The sequence below is a fragment of the Panulirus ornatus genome, chromosome 16 (assembly GCF_036320965.1).
Source record: "Panulirus ornatus isolate Po-2019 chromosome 16, ASM3632096v1, whole genome shotgun sequence".
Taxonomy (NCBI): domain Eukaryota; kingdom Metazoa; phylum Arthropoda; class Malacostraca; order Decapoda; family Palinuridae; genus Panulirus; species Panulirus ornatus.
The window spans coordinates 13812195-13834779 of record NC_092239.1 but is presented as its reverse complement, the minus strand read 5'-3'; the positions used below and the strand labels follow the sequence as shown (position 1 = coordinate 13834779).

The following is a 22585-nucleotide window of genomic DNA, read 5'->3' as shown; positions in this document are numbered from 1 at the left end:
TTCAAGGGTCGTACTTTGTTCATTAGTCGTACCGTCGATTCCCGGGGGTCGTACCGTCCTGTTCATGGGTCGACTCGTGGAGTTCAAGGGGGTGTAGAGATTAGCATGCAGTGTTCTTGAGACCTGGCTTGACCTGGCTGCATACTGACCTTTCAGGAGCAGGTTTGACCCTGGCACGTAAATGGTAGTGCACTGGTCTGACCTGTTGTGACCTTCTGTAATAGAGGTCACTCACCAAGCGATGTTACGGGGTTCACCCTTGCACTGTGGCCTAGAGTGAAGCGTAATTCTCCCGTCCCTCTCCCAAGAATGATAACAGAGGCCTCTTGTTCCTGCAGGCTGTTCCGGTTGGTCGAGAGCATCACACTGCAGTTTCTGTACTCGTGTGGTACTTGGGTACATTATTGTAGAAAAGATTCGTTGACTCTTTTACTTTATTGCCTGACGTCTCGTTGCTTGCTGGTGATGATCGTGGTGAGAGGGAATGTGTCAGGTCAGGGCGATACATTCCAGCACCGACAATTTCTCTGATAATGTCCTTGAGCGTTGGTGAAAGAAAGTCAAAATTACGAATTGCATCCTTAAAAGTAAATCTCAGAATAATGAGTTTGATCAGAGTGGTGAAGTATTACACACTGCTGCTGAGATTGTGTGCCAGCAAGTGAGCGTGGGTGTCCGTTCGCTGGCTTCTGTGTACAGCCTGGGGAGGAGGGAGACCTGCTCACCCACCCGCGTATTCTAACTGGGGAAACAGCTGGCTCGTCGGAGCACAGTACATGACGTCCACAAAAGTTGACGAATGGACGAGCTGGAGCGTCACCTTGTGGACGAACACGAGTGAATGATGATGATGGAAACTGTGAGTAGGTCATCTTAGTGTGCAGGTGACGTCCGCTGGCTAATGGTGACTGGAACAGTCGACGACCGCAGTCTTTAGCTGCCACTCTGTGGTAAACACACACACACACACCGTGTGGATTACGTTCGTTGTGTGGAATTCCATCTTGCTATGAAACTGGCAAGAATCATATTTTCCGCACATATCTACAGGGATATTGTGGGGTAGAAAAAGGTGGCAAACATAAGAACTTAGACGTAAAATACTTACGAATCTGGATACTGAAAACTTCTTGTTTCCCGGGAAACCCGGATGATAAAAGATCTGCTGGTATGACAGTATTATCTACTGGAGGACAGTAATAGTATCCTAGATTCCCACTGTGCGTATACGGAAGAAGGATGATTAAGCAGAAGGCGAGGCCAAGCCTAGGCTACTGAGGGCGATCATGGGTTTGGGACTGTCTGAAGGATACACAAATCGCGGGCGTTCTCATTTTTTTTCCCTCAGCTTGGTGGGTCGGTCTATTTTGAACACTGTCCCGCGCCACAGGTAGACAGGGAGGACCTGGGCTGGCCTATTGGTGGAGGATGAACAGGGTGCGCCATGCAGGGCATTGGTTTGTCTCTCTATATTTGTTGGTGACGAGCGGCCTGAGATTATGTGCCGCGCTGCCTGCCGGGGAGAGACCTGGGTTAGGCTGCCCTTCCTTCATCACATCTGTTCGTCACGCAGGAAATATGACACGAATATCTTTACGTTCACAAGTATAAAACGAACGTTTTCCACACACGCATACAAAAAAAGAGAGTGTGTACGAAGGGTATAGTGCTAGACCTTCCATCTAGACTTGGGATAATGAAAGGTGATCCGTGAAATAGATTGTATACGTTCGATATGAGTTGATCTTTTTTCTTATCATCCTCGTCTAGGCGCTTCTGGTCACTCACGCTCGTTTTATGTGGTGTCCAGCGCACAAGACCTGTTTCCAGGTCATGATTCCCTCCTGTAGCAGCTTTTGTCGTCCTGTGGAGCATCCTCAGCCGCCAGAGACAGCTGTGAGTCCACCACATGCTCCTTACCGGGAGCAGGACGTAGCTGTCCCTCCACCTCGAAGACTCCACGGAAAACCGACCACAGGTGGACGTATGGAGACGTTCTTGTATTGATAGGCGAGGATTACGTGTGAAGGAACGACAAGGGAGCAGACTAGGAAGGGTAGAAAAGAAAAGGGGAAAGACAGAAGCTAATTGGTCACTAGTCTTAAGTGGGTAGGAAGGGATTTAGGCAGACAGGGAGCTTGACAGATGAGTAACTATGTTGTATGGAAGGCGAGTACGTTGCACTACTCTCCAGATGGGTAGATATGTTTTAGAGTAGAGTGCAGCTGGTAGATCGTCAGGAAGGAAGGCTGAGTACCCGCCTGAGTCTTTCAGGTTTGTGAGTCAGGTGAGAGGAAGGGGAACACGAAGAATAAGTGAGCAATACTGGGCACCACCGTCATGGTCACTCCCCGACTCATGCACAAGGCTGAGCCCAGGCCGGCAGGATCCAGTCTACCCTGTTTAAGTAAACTTGTTCTGAGCATTTTACTTCACTAGGGCTTCCAGGGGAGGCCAAGGGGGCGGTTCCAGGATCTGAGGAAGGATCCAGCCGCCCTCTGGAAAAGGTGAAAGTTTCATCTTTATCAAAATAAAAGGATTGCGTCATCTTCAATACAACGTGGTCACTGCTGGTACCATCCCACACACACACACACCCCGTGCCTGCCCACTCACCCCGTGCCTCTTGCCTTGCGTCAGCGTTTGATTAAATTAGTGTGATTACTATTTGTGTGTTACGGGGAGGGAGTTTTACACGTCTCTTAGCCTTGCATATATGTCCTGTCTTTAATGCCGTGTATGTATGCACATGTATTATAAGTATGTGTTCTTGACGACCTACTCGAATGACGTAGCGATATCATAAAACCTATTGGTATTTAGGATTTCAGGTGATGTTTATATACGTACGTGATGACGACATTGGCTGGGTTATTTTCGTATGACAGGTGTCACCAGCACCGATAGTAACATTACCAACGTTGTAGCAGTGAATGGGAATAACGGTTGTAGTGGAGTACTAGTGTATAATTATTGTTAGTATATTTGCACGAGTCTGAATTGGTATGGATACTGAAAATGGGATTCACTTTAGCTAATTGATCTTCGTCCAGAACCAGTATTTGTTATGCTCTCATGGTGCGTGTGTGTGTCCCAGGGGCGACCTAGTGATCCGATGAACGCCACAACTGAGTGAACTGCTACTCTGGTATGATCCTCCCTGGCCCTCAGAGCAGTCTGCTGCACTGGTATGACCCAACCTGATAGAGAGCAGTCTGCTGCTTAGTTATAACCCTACCTGCCCTTCAGGTTGAGAGAGGCACCGCGAGGTAATGCCTCTTTATTTGGACGAGTTACCCACTTGGTGAGACATCATCTAGATCAATTCCGTTGACGTTTATAGATAGTGACGTACACTGTAGGTTATACGATAGTGACGTAGCTGTGTATTACAGAGACGTACACAGTATACGATAGAGACTACAGTTCGTGCCTATATCTGCTTGTGCAGGGTTTCCGCTCCGTCTTGGGAACTGCTGTGGCTGCTGTATGTACAATGTCTCATTCAGGACTTCGTAGCTGGACTGCGCTTCATATGCAGAACTCCCTCGTCAGCTCCTTGTCCCTCCCCTCTTTGCGAGCCCCGGCTTTTGAATGTGCACACAATATCCTTGATTACATGAGGATCTCAGGACTTTGAAAAACGTTAGGGAACGTCTCCTTACTGATGAACACGAGTATATGTAAGTTATTAGTATGCATATGTTTACTGAGTCGCTCAAATGAAGATAAACCTGCGCTGACTTAATATTAGCAGCCACGACAGCAGTTTGTGACCAGATTATAACGCTCAATCTGTCAGACGAACATGGCTATCCAGCATGATAACGTTCGCTATGGCAGAGACAAATTGTCAAAGAATAATATATATATATATATATATATATATATATATATATATATATATATATATTTTTTTTTTTTTTTTTTTTCTTTCTTTCATATATATATATATATATATATATATATATTTATATATATATATATATATATGTTTATAACAAGACACTTTATGTAGATACTATTAAAATTTTAGGATTGAAGAGGTTTACACACACACACACACGAACACGAGGGCAGAATTCTACCCTTGTAATGCAACAAATAACATCACATAATACACACGCTAGCACAAAATGAGTGATGTATTGGTGGTGGCTCTGACTGTTGGTGGAGGTATGTTGGCCACATGTGACCACCGCTCACTCCTGTCATTCTCTCTACCTCTCACTCTCCATCTCTCATTTCCTGAGCCTACCAAGGGTAGAGCCATGAATATTACATTTGAAAAAAAAATCATAACTTCCCTGTAGTACGCTTTTCGTGTTGAACTGTGTCTTGCCTTAATTCCACTACACCGAATTGAAAATAACCGGATTATTATGAAATTACGCTTCTTAACCTAACGTAATCTAGTTTGGATGAGTTTTGTTAAGCTTTGACTTTGTTAGGTTAGGTTTATTTTAGGTCGGGGTTGAGAAGTGTGTGGTGAATCATAATACGGTGAGAGGCATCGACGAAATGCGTTGCTCATTGGTAGATTATTATATTCTTGGAACATTTTTAGATTAAGGACTTGACTGACGGCTTGTCAGGTTTTGAAATGAGTTCTAAGGGTCTCCCGTGGGATCAAACCCCACCGACACAGATTCAGACGCGCCGCCTGGTGGGCCCATTTGGTATTCACAAACCATACCTCCTCCCTCGTCAGAACTGTGGTCACGGTACCATTGTGATATTTTTGGGGCTTATCGTCGTGTATTGTTCCGCCGTAGAGATAACTCGATACCGTGATTAGCTTCGATAAGTGTGGAATGATTAAGAGATTGGCACTATCTGAAGAGAGGGATAAAAGTGCGATTGATTGCCTTATCTTTCGTCATTGGTAATCTCTACTACATGGAAATAATAATTTTGTAGAGTTGTTTGATAATGTAAAAGCGTTTATAGCTTTTGAGTTGCAGAGTGGCGTTACCGGATTCCGCCTGCTCGAGTTTACATCACGAATGAAAAGGACTACCGACTCCAGAGGAATCTACAATTTCCTACTTCAGGAAGTAGTGTAGTCTTGGTCTACAGGAGCCTTTACAAAGGTCCTGGGTAACACCAAGACTCTTTCATGGATATTAGTCCTAGGTTGTTTATAATGCATGGCCGAGTAGCAGTTACCCGTATTAAACTTCGTTAGCCAGTTCGTGGGAAGAAAACATGGAAATATCAACAAATTTCAAGTGATAAGGGACATTTCGGCTCAGTATGATGATAGACTCTCGTAGGAAAGGGTATCATAAGTTTTTTTTTTTTTTTTTAATACGAAAGTTATGTGCTCCTCCATAAAGCTCCGTTGTGTCTCTTTTAATGATGTAAGGCCTGTTGACTGCCAGGGTCATTAAGGTCGTCAGCGTTATAATCACCATTCGAAAAATCGTGACCGCCTTCTGGTGTTCAGTGAGCTAATTCTAAGAATTCAAAGCATTTGAATCTTGGTTATGTGGAAGATGTGGGAGTTACAATATGCTTCCGTACCTACAGTAATGTAGGTTGGGTAGAGTTAAAGTCATTTTTCGAGCATGTTTCATTCTTACTTAGAAAGCGTTTGACGGGTGTACAGTGCCGTACAGTGAAAGACGTTGAGACATCGCGTTGCACATTGCGACCAACTGAATGGCTGTTAAAACCCGCTGCTCAAGAGCCTGGGTTGCAGAAAGAAAGGAGAAAAACAAACAAACAAGAGAGCTATGTTTGCCTCGGCCACAACACATGCTTGGCATAGCTTACCACACCTGGCACGTAATGAATGGGCGACGGGACGCCCATGACTTAGCATGTAATCTGCTTCAAATACCTGGCTATCTGATAATTCAAACGGAAGTTTTAGGGTAATATAACTTCATGACATTTAAAAGTGACAGAGTGGCTACTTTTACTGGTTTTGTTTTTTTCTTGACATTCACAAACACTAAAGTTTTAAGTTCACATACCACTACCAGTCATTATTTAGGACAAGCAGATTTGACATCAGTATAAGCATTTGGGCCAAGCTCTACGAACAGTTTGATTTGAAGCATAGTAATAACTGAACCCCGTACACATCAAAATGCCAGAAATACAACTAATTGTTCATTGTTCTACTACCTGTTGACATATGCTTAGTTGGCAGGTTGAGTATTGTTTCATCTTTACCGTCAGCAGACTTTTGTTAATGTGCTGATAATATTCCTTATTGTTGAACTGAATTCAAATGTCCAATCAGTTTCACTCGCCTGGAAAACAATACTAATGGACTGTAGAAGTCGTGTTATGAGGGTCTGAGGTAGGCTTTAGGTTCTTTGACCACTCATTTTGGACGATTGAGTTTTTATCTAGGCTACACTAGCGCCAAGTGGTAGTTGGTAGACTGAAGCAACGAATGAAGAGGACAAACCCCATCTTAGTTATAGTAGGAGGGAAGTCAAAACAAAATGGGAAGGGAACACAATACAGGTATACAAGTTAATCAAAATTGGTAAAAATTACGCGTTGGTTAAGGGAATGGATTAATCTGAGGTAATTAAGTTACTGACGGCGGTGTTATGCGTTGAAAATAGGAACTACTGGGGATTTCATATACTTTTAGCAGCCTTCACTTAGCCTTTCTCAGAAAGGTAAAATAGTGATGTGCACATTGTGAAAAAGCTGAATTATCTTCCTTTTTGGTATAAATGTAGACGGTATTAACTTCATACGTCGTTACGTAAAAGATAATCAGGCTAAGGAACTTGGGACACGGTGCGTATTAGTCCATTTCTGGTATTGAGCATATTTCGAAATAAAGGACGTGTGATGATCTTCATGCATGCATAGATTTTATATTTTGCAAGTTAACCAGAAAGATTGGAAGAAAACGGTGGACAGATATGCTTTATAGAAAACTAGATTTTACTTGGGACGTGGACTAATATATTGCGTTATCGAAGTTACAATCGACAGAAATACTTGAGACATACTGATGAGTGGTAATTTAACAGTAGGTACTCATGTAATTATCCCTCAGGATGTAGTAAAAAGGTATTATAATGGCTTAAGGTTTTGTTCTATCATATTGATAAGAGGCCGAAGATTACTTTTTCATTCTCTTTTCATGTTATTCATGGCTATCCTGAAACTAAGATTTTTTTTAAATGTGCTTTAATTTTCATGCCCTTGTATATGCTTTGAACTATGATGATAATTCCCCAGTTAGGTGCTCAAAATTGTAAACCATTTTTGATAAAAGATAATAAGCTGTATAGCACTGCAAATTATACCTGATGATCTAATTCAGTGTGACACGTATTTGACCATAATTTTGGAGGTACTTTATTCATGTGATAAAATGAAGAAAGCTGATTTAAATTGAATTACGTTTTAGAATCATCTCCGTAAGCACTGATCCAAGTCACTTATACTATCATGCCACCTGCGTTTAAAAAAAAATTCATAGCAAGCGTTATCACCATTATATTCCCGTTCTCTTCAATATATACAGTGAGTGTATATGGCTTAAGAATTATTTTTAACAACTTAAGGAAGTACATATAATAAGGCGTACTCTTCTGATGGTTCTAACAATCTTGATGGTTTTAAATGACCTTGGCAATCTTGTGACTTAAAGCCCAAGTAACCGACCAACTAGTGAACCGTTTTCATTGTTTATAAGATGGTAGTTATTTTAATGGTTTATTTTTGTACAATAACGTGCACCCGAAATAATTAGCCCAGTTTACCAGTCGTAAAAAAATAATCGAGAATGATGTTCGGTTTAAACAAATATTCACACCATCCCATATCTGTTAGATATATTTTATGTTGATAATAATAGACCACAATCCTTACTGACTGACACAAGCTATAGCACCTGGGTTAAGCCGCAGAATCTTTTGTCCTATTTTTTCCTCTCTTTTTCTAACTCTCTCTGCATCACCGTACTCCCAGGAACCCTGCAACAAACTCCTCGTAAATTCAGCTTCTTAAAGCTCTCCCTTCAAGTCAATACACTCTCGACAATCCTCCAACAAACGTCTCCCAAATTCATGTCCTAAAACCCGCGTCTCCGGCCAACAATCAAGATTTCCCCCAGCGCCTGGACCTGGAAGTGGATAATGTTTGTAACATCTTCCTCCTCTCCTCTTCTTTCAAACCCCTTTCTGCATCGTCATATACACATTCTCGACAAGCTGTACGTTTCCAAGGACCCACCTCTTCGTTTCAGTCCCTCACCTGTGGCGTCCAACAGGGAAGGGTCCCCAGTGTTTCCTTATTGTCCTTAAAAAGGATTCCCTGTTACATGCATCTGCTCGATGGAAGTGCTTCGAAGACTCTGTCATTGGTGTGTCATCGTTGACAGCAGCTCTTCCCAACGTCGCCTTCCAGGACATCCTAAACAGTCTCCAAACTTGGACCACCGCCAGCCACGTCATCATTAACCAAACAAGGCTTGTAGTCATCGACGCCAGCCTAGCTTCCAACCTACTCCTATCTCTCTCAACAGACCTCCAGCCCTTTCCAGGCAGTTCAGTTCACCCAGCATCTTGGTGTTAATGTGAACACCTGGTCGTCCTTCATATCCACCACACAACAGGGACTGACGGAAAAGGTGGGGAAAAAAAGGAAGGGTGGGGGGTCATGGAAGATCACCCTCTGTCCCTCCTACATCACCTGGCAAGAGACGCCTCAACACACCGACTCCCTCACCCTCTAATCATTACCAGATCCTCATATGAGTCTCAGGAATATGCTACTACTACACCTACCCCGCCACGCCACCGTCACCTCCTGCCACCTGAGATGTCTCGTTACTGAGTTGCAGTTCGGTACCACAACCTTGTCGAACTGAGATCAGCTTGAACAGACCGCTACAAGTCCGCCCCCTTCCCAACCATTGTTATGATTGTTTACAATCACCGCTCTTGACATATTGTCTGCCTCAGCGTTGAATGTTGTATGTATTTCATTTATTGTCACCCCTTAGCTGCTGTTCAACAAACCGCTCATAATAGTAATAAGAATATTGAATGATAATAATTGTATTATTATTATTATCATTATTATTATTATTATTATTATTATTATCATTACTATTATTATTATTATCATCATTATTATTATTATTATCATTATTATTATTATTATTATTATTATTATTATCATTATTATTTATTAATATTTTTATTATTATTATTATTATTATTATTATTATTATTATTATTATTATTATTAATATTATCATTATTATTATTATTATTATTATTATTATTATTAACCACGCTGCACTTGAACGCACGCACAGTAGTGTTTAGCGTTACTGACCATGAGTCGCCACGGGCCTGCCCAGGGGTTAGACTCGCATGGGTTCGACACTTAGGCGCGGCACTCGGCCCACACCCAACCCAGGAGTTCATCCTGCCCTCTGGGCTTGTCAGTAAATGGGTACGTGGCTTAGTCTAGGGGATGTTTGTGTGTGTATGTGTGTGTGTGTGTGTGTGTGTGTGTGTGTGTGTGTGTGTGTGAATACACGCATAGAGTAAAAACTGGACATACAAAGATACGGAATACACTAGTGTAAAATTCTCTCCCCGTAACACACACACACATACACACACAGCACACGCAGCTAATCTGGCCAGAAAGCCATTATCATTCTGAGGACCAAGTGGCGCTCAAGACCACCGGCAGCGTTGACAACCCGTCACACATGTGGGAGGCTGGTGTGTATGGCTGGCTGCCTCTTCAGCGCCACCTGCTGCCACCACCCGAACCCTCCTGCCCAAGACCCAAAGTGTGGGTCACATCCTAATTAACCCCAGGCTCCCTTAGTCGACAGTCTGGCAATGTGTGTGTGTGTGTGTGTGTGTGTGTGTGTGGAGGAATTATGTAACAAACGAGGGAAGTTGTTATTCCGTTGGCTAACCGTCTCGTTCCTCGTTTGTATTGATCTCTCTAACGTCTTTTCTCTTGGAAAATAAACTTTTAAACATCGATCAGCTTTACTGCTGGTACTGCTTGCAACCAGCTGGAGGCTCTGTGGCTTCTGTAACACCGACACATGTCGTTCCCCGAGGTCGTCATGAAAAAAACATTTACCACAACCCGCCGTGACTACCAATAAACAGCGCTCATTGGGAGTAACTTAATCGCTCTTCTTTTTTTCCTCTGTTCCACTGCATTCTTCGTTGATTTAAAGTTCCAAATACGTAACCTAATGCATAAGGTCTTGGTATGAAATCACTGTATTACTGTACTTGTAACGTGTCAGAAGAGAGAGAGAGAGAGAGAGAGAGAGAGAGAGAGAGAGAGAGAGAGAGAGAGAGATTTCATTTTCTCTTTTTTCCTACAAGATATGCATTTTTACATGGTCTTATGATTTTCGGCTTAATGACTACCCAGTAGTCGTTAATTGTTAATAACTTTGATTTGAAGATATCAACCTCGTCCCTGGAGGGTTTACCAGGAAGTAGTTGCGTGAGTTGAATTTCAATTTTCGTGTCTTTAGGAGTTTTAGGGGCATCGCCTGGCGTCTTGTCTAATTGGTTATAGCATCAGTATGACTGCAATGTTGATTTGAGAAAGTCTTATTTTTTGGTAGTAAAAAATCTTTATAGATGATTAAATGAAAACGTACATATTGTTAACCTTTGTGGCCCTGATTGTTCTTATTTCCATAAGTATCTGATGACCTAGTCGTCTTTAATTGTACTTTTCACAAAAAAGTATTAAATTGTGAATATTCAAACCATTATTGATTGTGTATCAGAAAAGGTATAGATTAGTGAATATTTAAACTATCATTGATCATGTATCAGAAAAGGTATCAAATAGTGAATGTTTAAACCATTATTTGTGTATCCGAGAGTTATTACTTACTAATGAATTTTTTCTTCTGCCATTATTCATTCTTAGAAAACATCATTCATTTGAATATATGTTATGTTCATGATTGAGGATTGTGGTATTCATACTGTCCCACAGGAACATTTAGTTCTCGAGATCTATTAGATTCTACGTCTTACATAAATGTTTGATAGCTTCCAATGCTGAGTTTTACTGGGAACTTGACACAGGCCTTTTCCTCCCATTATTAACTTCATTATGTGACAGACCAGCGATGGCTGTCTGCCCGTCATCTTTATATCTCTTCATTTCCTTCTATTCATTATAGCTATCCACTTCCACTCTATAGTCTACTATTCATCACCGTTTTACCATTGATATTCTTTACATTACTTCTACCAAGGACATTAAAGGTGTCTTGATTACCCCAGCTGTTGAGGACGTAACCATGCAAGTGACAACGTTCACCTAATAAAGGTATAGTGAACATTGACCGACACATTGTTGATCTAGTGATACGTGGCATCCTGTGTGGCAGGTCCTGGTGGCCGGAGTTAATATTGTGCAGATCTTCCTGGACTGTTGACTGAAGGGCGACGAGGTTCAGGGGTTGAAGAACTTGAGATGAGATTTTTGTGAGGGGGTTCTTGAGAATGGTGATTTGGAAAAGAGAAAAGATTAGGGAAAGAGATGAAGTATGTTTCCGTATGTTTCGCTGGCCTAAGTTTAACACAGCCCGTCTCCTAATATTCTTAAGCATATGTTATTAAGAGTTACCATAATACACACTGTTTAAGCCCGGCACCTGCTTATATTGTTGGATTTGATGATTTTGCGGAAAAAGCAAAGGTCCTTTTAGAGAGAATCCAGACGATACATAAAACATGCAGAGTACAGAATTTGATGATAATTCAAGGACAGTCTTACCAACAGTCTCAGGAATATCCTTGGCTTGTAATACCGGAAATACTCGTTCTTGTAATGTATGCTGTCGGAGTCTTTGCTAGTCTACTACCGGGCTGTCATTGATTAAGCTAGATTCTACGCCCGACATGCTAGATACGCTTAAAAGTATGTAATGGCAACATCATGTCTTTTCTTTAATCCCCTTCACCGGATTACCATGGGTTGATGAAGGCTTGCGGTGACGGCCTCTCACGGCCTGAGACTGGTTTCGTGTTACCAGTCGTCCAGCCCAGAGCCGGACAGTCCCTATGAATATGAATGTTGCTTGATTTAATGCCTCCCGACTGCTCAATGTTCATCGGTCCAGAAACGGTGACACATTAATCACACATAAATAGTTTCTTAATTGGGCTTTAAGTCTGTCAGCTAACGTTGATCAGTAAGGCTGTAAAGGTTAAGTTATTACACCATCTGAAAAATTTCAAACACATTTTTCAGGTGTTTACAAAATATCTGTCCAAAAACACTTTCATCAGGTATGTATCTCATGAGGTGATTATATGTCTGTTGCATATATTATGAAGTATTAGTCAATATATGATGTTTTTAAATTCGGATTTTTTTTTTTTTTTTAGCCGATAGATCGAATTAAAAAGCTTGTGCTTTTCTACACTAACGACTCTGTAGTTTAATGAAGAATCATAATTATGCGTGGATTAACATGATATTAATTTATTCTGCCTGAAACCGAGATTCTTTGCAGAAATGCTTCCGTCTAAATATGTATTGCAATTGGTTTGTACAAGAATTAAATACTTTCCGCTTTATTATTCTCTTCCTAGCATATATATATTAGATTTTATAGCCTCTGTTATAAACGGCATGAACAGACTATAAAAAAGAAGATTGAATTATATATGTATATACTGTATATTTACTGTTGAACTTGGTGACGTGTCATGTCGGAATCCGCACCAGACAGCTGAACTTCTAAAGCCAACGAATTTAGCAAACTAGAGTCTATTTCAGACCGAGGACAAAATTGTAGGTGTCGTAAGATTCCTTTGTCTAGCGCTCTGACTGTCCTTCCCTGTTTGTGAGCTACGATTGGTTGAATTCTTTACAGAAAAAAAAAAAAATAGGAAAAAAAAAAAAGATGCTTGGTTGCTATTCATGGTTTTCTTATTTTGGACTTTGTAGATCCTTGTAAAAAAAAAATTCAGTTAACTGACTTCCATTGACGACCGCTTTTATATTCTTAGATAAGAATTGCTAGTGTGCATCATCATTACAGCATCGGGTCCTTGAAACAAGTTGTACGTCGCTGCCAGGCGTTCAGGTTCACAGCTTCTGCATTTCCTCACTACGACACCATTGTTCATATGGACTATGAGTATTGCAAGTGGATTGAAGTGAATGTAAAGTGCATCTGTTTCAATGTGCATCGTGATTGCCCCCAACCCACCCCAGCTTTACCCTACCCCAAAGATTGTATCAAAGGAATGACATGTTTTGTAGAAATTTCTCTTGGAGACGTAACCTTGTTTAAACTAATCTCTCTCTCTCTCTCTCTCTCTCTCTCTCTCTCTCTCTCTCTCTCTCTCTCTCTCTCTCTCTCTCTCTCTCGGACATGCTGTAACGAGTTGTTCACCAGTAAGCGTAACCGTAGATATGCGTAAGGGAAGCAAACACTGAGGAAATGTTTTCGAACGACTCTTAAGGTCCTTCCTTGGGGTACGACGCGTTCAAGCCTAGGTCACACACTACGTACATCCCTAGAGGCTGAGATGTTGATGATGGTGATAGCAGTGATTGTGATGCACGAGCGGGTCGGTGGGGAGGTAGGAAGTGAAAGGCGAAAAGGCATTGGATGATGCTGTAGGGGTGTTGGAAGGGAAGGTATAGGGTATAGGACACGCACCATAGAGGCTCGGGTGGATTTTATGATGCCACGCGCGTGCTCTGGCAACGCTTGTCTTGATCAACAACGCACGTTGCACACACACACACACACACACACCTCGCTGGTGTAGTGGTTTGGCGTTATTGACCTTGAGTCAGAATGGTTTCCAATCCAGAGCGCGACAGTCGGTCTATACCCAACCCAGGTGTTCATCCTCCCCTCAGGGCTGATCCATGAAGGTTTACCTGGCTTAGGTGGGGTGTATGTGTTTTTGTATACAATACTCACTTATATAAACTGTTAAGAGACAGGGCATTGTAAAACTTATTCGCTGTAACACCCATAATAATTCGTTAATTTTACGATTACTTGGTATCGGGAGGGTCAGTGACGGCTTCGCAGAACCAGAACTTCAGTGGCTCTCAAGTTTCTTTCCTTTAGTTTTTTTTTTTTTTTACCTCCTACATGTGAGCTGCTGTCATTCAGTCCACAAACACACACTCTCTCCATCTCACACAACACTTTACAACATGTAACTCACAACATATCCCTAGGTTTTCTTACGGTGAGCGCTCCTTGCATACACATAATGAGGACTCAGGTCACTGTCAGTGAGCTTCCGTGGTGTATTGGTAAACGTCGCCGTCAAAGAATTACGTTCGGACCCGTCAGGGTGCAAATTCTGGAATGGACAGCCAGCTCACAGCCAAACCAGCTGGTCATCCTCGTCACGAAGTGTCGGTATATGTGTTCCTCGCTTAGGCATTATATATATCCCTATGAATCCACGGGGAATATGAAACACGATAAGTCCCCAATTGCACTTTCGTGTAATAATCACATCATCAGGGGAGACACAAGAGAGAAATATAAGTCAGTCGATATACATCGAAGAGACGAAGCTAAGACGTCATTTGGCAAAGATGTAATTGTCCAAAACATACATCGAGCGTTCATAAACTTATTTTACAAATTTTATCAACAATAAAGTTATCTAATCTGTATAGGCCATCACTAATATTAAGATTATAATTCTTTGTGTATTTAGTAATAGAAGATTCAAAGATATTTCTCTTGGTAATAGAGTTAATAACTGAGATGGCATTACTCCAATCAGTACAATGATCATAGTTTTTAACATGATTAAACAAGGCATTTGATCCTTGTCCCGTTCTTATACTATATTTATGTTGCTGAAGTCTAACAGAAAGATCCTTACCAGTTTGACCAACAAAAAATTTATCACAATTTCCACAAGGCACTTTATAGATGCATCCAATAGAATTTTCTGGTGAATTTCTTATTAAGATATTCTTTATAGTATTATTGTTGCTAAAGGCAACATTTGCATTAAAGGATTTAAGCAACATGTTATGTATTTATGTCACTCGAGATGCAGTTGCTTGTGCCGTCTCGACAACCATATAGAAGGTAAGCTTGCTACACAAGCATCATTATTCACAAGCAGAACTACTGTCTGAAATTCTGGCCTGCACGAGAATCCACCAAATACCTTTTTTGTTGCCTTCGAATTTCGTAGTTTTTAAGAATTCTGTTGTTTGCAGTCAGTGTTCGAGGAGAGTGTTTTTCTTTACCAACTGTTGATGATGCTTGGAACTATTACAACGTGGGGGTCACTTTGTCTGGGCTAAGTTCAGTGCTGACTCTCTAAGCATACGGGGATGGCTTATCTTCAGTGGCTTTTTTATTTAGCTTACCGCACACATATGAGGCTGACTTCTATTTCAGCAGTAGCATCGTAGGTTGAAAGAGTGTCATCCCACGATAAAGAGGAGCACTTTAGATAATAGTTATCATCCCTTAGGTGAAACAAGCTTCACTCTGGTAGTTATGCGAGCGTTGCCTGTAATTCTAGGTTGTGTCTTGATAGTAGATGGGATCTTATTCTTAGAATTTAGCCCTGTCATAGTCTTGGTCATAAATCACACGGGTGAACGTCCCCTGGTACTGCAGTCAGGGGACGTCTGAAAGTCGTATTCATCCTCTCAAAGACCCTGTTTATACAAGCCGGAGGTCGAGACGACACCTGGCTAAGCTCCTACAGGCTCGACCTGTCAGGTGAGCCTTGCGGTTACCAGACACTCGGCCGCATCGGGTACCTCCCACCGTCACCAGCACCTTGATCCTGGTCAACAGGCTGCGGAAATACCCCCGTATCACCTCACCAGTGTATCATCAACTCGATTCCACAGTCCGCGTGTTACCCCAGTCAGGTGAGACGTTTGTGGGTTCGTAGTCATCATCATCTCGGATGAGGTGGTTTGCATTACCCGTCTCCGACCCACCACAGGTCAACACCTTCATGCAGCTGTTCCGCTTGTAAACTCGGTTCCCTCAAGTCAGCCATCACGTCGTTACGTGTAGCTGAATAAAGTCTCTGGTTCTGGAGGAGACCTTCAGGTAGCAGGTCTGGCAGTGGCCCAGTGGTTCACCGGCGATCGTAGGTGTCTTTCGTCACCTGAGGAGGAGAGGTGCACCAAGACAGACGCCTTTTGTCATGAGGGAGTAGTGGCATGTCTTGAACACCGGGCCCGCCGCGGCGCCAGCTTCTCACGTCTTTGATCTTCAGACGCCCGAGGTGTAACGTGACCAGGGGAAGGGAGGTATAACCCTAGCGGTAACTGCGTTAATATTCATGAGTCATAACTTAACATACATTGTGACAGGGTGTGAGGGAGGGAGAGGTCATGTTGGCCCCCACACTCATCTCATGTGGACGCCACAGAACACATCTTGACGGGACGTCGGGGAACGTACCTCGTCAGACCCGTTTGTCGTACAGAAAGGTTCCCAAAGGTAATATTGGCTGAGGACGCAGTCAAGTAGAGTGAGACAGAAAGCCTTACGAGGTGCCAGGATGGATTCGATGCTGTGAAGGGTAGTTGTAGGTAATTTATTGACTAGGAGGGAGTTGTAAATCTCAGATTAAGACTGCCGAACGAAACCTGAACAATGCATACTGTGTCCGATGGAACAGCCATTGGAAACGACATCGTCTCCTGCTCTTGAGTTATCGGCGTAGGGATTTAGACTGTCTATCGTGACTAACACCAGCACCTTCATTCTTACTTGCTCTCATTCTCTTACAGACAGTATTTGTGACTGATCTTTATTACACCTCCTAGTCCTCCGCAACTGACCATCTGCCACACGGGAGGCTGAACGAACCTCTTGCATACGAGGTCCTGGTTCGAGGCACCACAGGTGATGTACGCATAGCGTCTCTTTTGCTCATTTGGAAATAGCCGTCACGTAGCGTTCATGGGCCGTATGTGTGGCAAGCGAGAGTGTATATGGTCTTAAGAATTACCAAAGATTTCTGGTGGTGGTTTTAACTTGCCGTCCTTAATAACCGTGGCATTTAGTTAACAGGTCTGAAGCCTAGCCACTGATGCTGTCATTAAGTCTAGCCGCAGTGCAGTCATTAAGCCAAGCCACTATGCAATCATTAAGCCTAGCCACCATGAAATCATTAAGCCTAGCCACTATGCAATCATTAAGCCTAGCCACTATGCAATCATTAAGCCTAGCTACTATGAAATCATTAAGCCTAGCCAGTATGCAATCATTAAGCCTAGCCACTATGCAGTAATTAATCCTAGCCACTATGCAATCATTAAGCCTAGCCACTATGCAATCATTAAGCCTAGCCACTATGCAGTCATTAAGCCTAGCCACTATGCAATCATTAAGCCTAGCTACTATGCAATCATTAAGCCTAGCCAGTATGCAGTAATTAATCCTAGCCAGTATGCAATCATTAAGCCTAGCCACTATGCAGTAATTAATCCTAGCCACTATGCAATCATTAAGCCTAGCCACTATGCAATCATTAAGCCTAGCCACTATGCAATCATTAAGCCTAGCCACTATGCAATCATTAAGCCTAGCCAGTATGCAATCATTAAGCCTCGTTGTAAGATTTATGGGATCATAGTTCATAGTCTTGACTCAGGAAAATCCGGATGGTGTTTCATCCTTCCTTTCATAATCGTGTCCGGAAATTGCTGGAAGTGCGTCATGGTCGTACATTTCCCCCAGACCCATGCCAGATGATACGTGTGGTCCGTCTTACCCAAATTGGCGAGGGAATTAGATACCTTAGGAACAATGGCGTGATTTCGTTCCCTCGTCCAGAAATGTGGGCAAACCCTCATGAGAATAAGGTCAACACCGATTTCTTTCCTGTTCAGTGATTGTCTGTGGTAGTTATGTGGACACTGTTCGTTTTGAAAGTATTTTCGCGACAGTTCAAGATGGTATTTGCCATGTTTTTGCTTTCGATGTTTAAGGTATACAATATCTCTTAGGGTTTGATCAAATGTTGACTATTTGAAGATATCATCAGAATTTCTTTTATGACTTGCGCCAGCTTTATACTCTGATGTTATCATTGTTTTTGTTTTGCTAATGTTGTTTCATTGCGGGGGATCTTATATTTGGGCAAGAAAGAATTATTTGGTGTTGCATTCACGTTGTTGTAAACATGGATCATTTTAATTCCTCACATTCGTTCATCATCGGACACTAAAGTCTCATCTCCGCAAAGCTGGACACGTAATGAATGATCAAAAGAAACGAAGTGGATGCTCAGCTTACTGACCTCACGTAGACCGACGCCATCCAGTCGAACAAGGAACCATCACGACACAAGTTTCTCGAAACATGTCCCACTTACTGCACCCAGTGAATTCACTGTTTAATGGAGTCAGATAGATAGCGGTTTGGCCGGATCTCTCTCTCTCTCTCTCTCTCTCTCTCTCTCTCTCTCTCTCTTCCATTCCAGTCCCATGATTGTGGTTGTTATTTCCCAAGCCATAACTCTGGCACTTGGTTCAATGTCCGTGGTTCTGAGACACCGCATCAGTTATTCCTGGAATTCTTTCCAGGCCTTGGTTCTTTTCGTGCTCTTATCTGTAGGTATGGTAAGTACTCCTTATCCGTGAACTGTGTTACTTTTTATCGATCGCTTTTTTGATTGCTTCCTCTCCGTTTTTCCAATAGTTCCCCCAGCATCTCTTGAACATGGTTCTTTTAATGTCCTTACCCGTAGGTATGGTAAATACTTATCCGTGACTGTGTTACTCTTTATCTATCGCTTCTGTAATTGCCTCCTCTCCATATTTCCAATGGTTCCTCTTATATCTCTTGTTTATGAAACTAACTCACTGTCATACGATCATGCACTTTTTCTCTGTCCTGAACCATGACATTCCTTATCCATGGGTTATCATACTTCCAATCGATGATTATGTTGTTTGCCTCTTTTCCATGGATGTAACGTTTGCACTCATCTATTGTATCGTTTTAGTGACCGGACGTCTCATAGCGCTCTTATCATGTCTGGCACCATATTACACGCTACTAGTTTGCTAGGCGGAGCCTCGCTTCTCTTGCCCAGCATACGTACAGGAAGTAATCTACAGCTTCTTTACGAGGGAATTTTCGTCTGTGTTTATGAACAAATTCGCTTTTTCACTCTCCTAGTCTGGTAAGTCAAAGTTTTAAACTGTATTTACATGCGGGTACAATTTAGCATAAATGATTGATGTTACGCGGCCATGTATCGGAGGCAGGTAATGTACGCAGTCACTAAATGTCACGTCTATAACAGGAGGTGCCAGGCGCGGCCAGAATACCCTTTGTTTCGTCCTTCAGCTGTCAGGTCTTATTGGTCCGTAAGCAGCTCCCAGCATCTTCCACAAAAGGATCACGGGTTATGGGAGGCTGTGAAAGCCGCTCAGGCCTCGGGTGGCTATCATATTGCTCCAGCTAATATGATTGGTTGTGTAATGTCGCCAGCGGTTCGGCTTGTCAGAGCTGCCAGTTCTCCTGCACTGAGACCTCGGGTCACTACCATTTAAACCCAGTTCCCGTTGACCATCCTCAGCTGCTTAAACCATCTTCCACAGACTCATTCCTTTGCAATGGATCGGGATGGTAAGTTGTCTTAGTCTTTGTAATCTTCCTTCACTGCAGTAATCATAAATGAATTGCGCCGATGTGAAATGGCTTTCTTTGGAAGTTTATTTTTTTTTCCGGCGCTTAATTTACGAATCGGTGGAAACCAGAGGGTTTTCATAGAGCCTATCTACCCTTGCGTGGCCTCGCTGACGTCGGATCTATGTTAGTAGTGCTAGCGGAGGGAGGAGCAAGTTCAGAGTGACTTAGATCTAACACGTGAAATATTTTGAGCATAACTCTCCTAAATTTCATCATCGGGCTCTGGTCGTATCATAGTATGAATGAAATTCATTTACGACATGTAATTGTGAATATATTTGCTATGGCTGCCAGTGTAGTTAAACGTCTACAGACACATTATTCATTTCAGGTTAGTTACAAAATCTTTATGTTGGGCATATTGTACGTGTGTGAGGAGCAAGTTCAGAGATTATTGACTCCCGAATGCCAGTTGTTAACCTAGCGGTGCTGGAGACATCGGTTGGGGGGCAAAGGTGTGTTCTGTGCTCCCTGTTTCTGTTACTTGTAGATTTCTCTTGTCATTCATCTAATCCTATTTCATAATTACATTATTTTATTGCATCTATTTTTCACTGTGATATATAGGACGTGAGTTAACGATGTATGACTGCAGCAGAGGTGTTAGGCGCCTGTTCCACTCAATTGAAAACGGGAATTAAGGGTAGATACACAGTGTGTCGTCAGACATGAAAGTGTTGATACTCCCCAGCTGCTTGTATATCCGCTGTCATCCTCATCTCTGGAAACCTAGACACACCGCTCATATTGGACAGCATATACCTCCAGCCTTTCACGAAAATACAAAAATTGTATACCTAACGTATCTGGCAACAAGTAGTCTCGTGATTTTTTTTCTTTTCTATTTTAACCTCTTCTCTTGACCCTGGCAGTGAGCAGATACACCGAAGAGTTCCCCGAGCAGGTTGGAGTGATTGCAGACTGCCTGTAGTGCTGGCTTGAGCAGCCATGGTTCAGCTCCTGGCCAGAGGCCATCACGTTTAGGTCTGTCTCTAACCAGCCACTTGGCTGGACATTCGCACGGACTTCGTAGATACACACAAAGTCTTCTGTGAAACTAGATAGGAAAGACTGAGTCTAACTAGAGTCTAGAGGTCGATATTTGCACAGTTTCCACTTAAACTGTAGGTTTAGGTTTGAGACTTAGAAAATTATTGCAGATATACATATAGAAATGTGCACACGCACATGCAGTATATTATTATCATTATTATCATTATTATAATTATTATCATTGCAAAACCCCAGAGCCTTTTTCATGCGGCTCTTGGAACTTCGTCGATGCGCTTCTTGCAGTAGAGAGAAAGTATGACTCCTTTGGAGCGAAAAGGTCCTCGACTGAACTCCTTTCCACCCATTGACTGTGCATGAAGTTACGCCGCGAGTGAAAAGGCACTTTTGGCGAGGCTGTATCACTGGGTATATACAGTATTGTCAAAGAACTTCTCACTCCAAAGGCGTCCATCATTTCCCAGCTACTGGAAGGAGTGCAGTTTTAGAGATGCAGGAGCACCTGGAAAAAAGGGTCCTCGAATAACTTCAGGACCCTTTCAAGAGAGGGGCCCAAGGACACTTTTATATATACTGTATACTTGAGAACACAATACCTCGTGAGGAGCATCAGTTTAACTGTTGTGTTCTTGTAATTTTTTCGGTAATTCGACTAGGATGTAAACTGAGGAACTAACCAGTATAGTCGGGTGTCATGTCAGCCGTGAGTGTGTGTGTGTGTGTCTGTGTGGGTGTGAGTCAACGTTGGAAGACGCCGGCTGACTGGTTCCCTACACTGGCAAAGTGTATTTGTTTTTTTTCGCTTTCGTATTTTGTCTAGTCGACGCAAGTAATGCTTAGTGATCCAGAGGGTTCAAGAGCAGCCCAGGAAGAGCAGTGCACGGTGCACTTCACGGACGAAAGTATTACAGTGAGGAGCGGTTTAAGGCTCTCGTCAAGAAGATAGCATGGAACATATGATCCGAGTATTAAACTGGAGTGCATAATGTATGAGGAAGCAAAGGCGACGCTCTAGCAGGAGACTTTTTAACTCAGTAATCCCGAGAAGAAAAAGGCGGCCTAGTCGTTGACAGATAGGGTAAGAGGGACACAAAAAACGGGAGTTTGTGCTCCGATGATAACGACACGAACAAAAAAAAAAGAGATAATGGTGGGTAAAACAGTACACTAGGAGTGTACGTGCCACACTTACCAGATTTAAAGATCCTGGAGGTCGAATCCTGACTTGCAGGCGCCAACCAATGAATCGGCAACCGAGCTCACCTGTGTGAAGAGTTCCCGGTCCGGGCGCTCACTTCAATCAGTTGTTGTTTTGCTGGCGAAGTGAGAGGACGCGCGACCTCAGCTCTCTCCGATACACTGACCGCAACCCAGAAATTTATGACAGTTTTCAGTGGTGAATTGATAATTATCAAATCATATGTGTGTAAATCTGAAGAAGGAAAAATCTGATGATGTCGTACAGATTATATGGAAATTTATAGCTGAAGTGTGCGAAACTTACCAGCGATGAATCTCGCAATGTTGCATTTGTTAGAGGGTCATAGTGATTTGCATGTGGCAGCTACTTTCCAAAGCCAACTACCAGCGTTATATAGCTGCTCACCTTCACACCTGTACTAATTACAGGTGTATTTCCACGTAGAGCCACGGGCCGTGCCCAAGATCTTGATGTTTATACATATCTTTTAATTGTATCGTGATAACCTGAAATATATTTCATGATTTTGAGACACATTCATTACTGTTGTATTTGGTTTGGTGAAGTGTAAAGGTCGAGGATCGGATTTTGATTGTCTTGCTGTTCTTGTGAATTTTAAGAACTTTGTGGTGTGGGGCTGCAGCGTTGGGACGGCGCAGCCTCTGTGTGAGGACGTGCCGGGGCACAGGAGC

At 42.5% G+C, this 22585-nt stretch overlaps 1 protein-coding gene across 5 annotated transcripts in view; it reads left to right on the top strand.

Moving 5' to 3' along the window:
* The window catches only part of LOC139754160 (uncharacterized), a 143808-nt gene that overhangs the window by 10748 nt on the left and 110475 nt on the right, over window positions 1-22585 (top strand). For 2 of the 5 annotated variants that reach the window (XM_071671323.1, XM_071671318.1), the window contains exon 1: window positions 21994-22088. The exons of 2 other annotated variants lie outside the window; for them this stretch is intronic. The gene's annotated coding sequence lies outside the window, so the exon portion shown is untranslated. Of the gene's footprint in view, window positions 1-21993; window positions 22115-22585 lie in introns of those variants that run through there. One more of the 5 variants, XM_071671320.1, reaches the window with a different exon arrangement.